Genomic DNA, 1,415 nt, shown 5'->3' with positions numbered 1-1,415 from the left:
ATAGGGTTGCGTGAAAGGGTTGGGGTATTGGGTTTCTCTGTCAAGTTTCTACTCACCTGATGCACGGTTTTACCATTTTCTCACTTTTTCAAAAAATTTTTCATGGACCCCACATTAAACCTAATTAAGCCATATAAATTTATTTTAATTTATTTTAATTTGTGTTAGTAATAGTTGGCAGACTCTCTCTTGTTAACGTATACTTTTCCATATAATAATCATAATTTAACTATGTTTACTTACACAGAATAATGACCCTATTGTTCCACTCCTGCAATAAACACAGAGTTTGTCCCTTTTCAATAAAATCACACATCACATTATACAACTCATAATTAGAGAATCGTACCACTATAACAGTCTCATCTCTTTACAACGTGTCTTTTACATGTATAGAAGAAATCTTCCTTTACACTATAGAATTTCTCTATGTTATAATGTTAACATAAAAAAAATTATTTTTCACATTTATTACGGGAATAATAAATTAGTACCCTAAATGGGATATTATATAGATAACCATATATAAATATTTTACTATATCAATGCGTTAAAACAAAAGTATGTGTAATTTTTATAATATATTCTAATTAAACGATAATTAGCAAGTTTATTCAATTTCGTGCAAACCAAGAATGTCGCTTTGGTGCTATGTATGTATGACCTAAGTTCCTATAATAAATGGTAAGGTATACCAATTTTGGTGATCCTTTAATCATAAGCTTATTTTGTGACTGATTTCATTTTGTTTGAAATTTATTTTATTTTATTTTTTGCATGCAAAGAAAGTAATATATGATGGGTAGATCAATGGAGAATGTTGGATCCGAGTTCAAAGATTCTGAGACAGTAGTGATATTATTTTGCTTTGAGATCCTAAACAAGATTCATGCATGATGATTTGATGAAAAGATTTAAAAAAATCATATATTTTCGCTAACGACTGCAAATTTCAATTTTTAAAGATTGTACGTAAAGATTGTGTTGCAAAATTTCTTATAGAATTAAATAAAAACGTTTGTTAGTCTTTTCTTTATTAATACGTAATACCAATATCTCAGGCTATAAATAAAAGTCAAATCATATAGATACATTCTTGTAGTACGCATTAAAGTTAACAGAAAATAAACATAATAAAATGATTAGATTTGAAAATTTATTCTAAACTTTTTATAATTATTCTTTTATATAGATACATTCTTTGTATGAGAAATGCATGTAGATATAAAAGAAATCTTTGCCTAAATAATAGAAAAAAAAAAATTTTCCATTCTTGAACCATATTTCATCATCAGCTAATAAAAAATGCTCTACAATTTTATCTGAAAACTACAATTACAACAACAAAACTTTGTCTATTTGGATACACCAAAACTTTTTTTTCTAAAGGTATGTCTTGTACCAAACTCTTTAGA

Source organism: Arachis ipaensis, chromosome B9 (assembly GCF_059453495.1).
Source record: "Arachis ipaensis isolate K30076 ecotype BB chromosome B9, ASM5945349v1, whole genome shotgun sequence".
Taxonomy (NCBI): Eukaryota; Viridiplantae; Streptophyta; class Magnoliopsida; order Fabales; family Fabaceae; genus Arachis; species Arachis ipaensis.
This window is presented reverse-complemented; position numbering follows the sequence as displayed.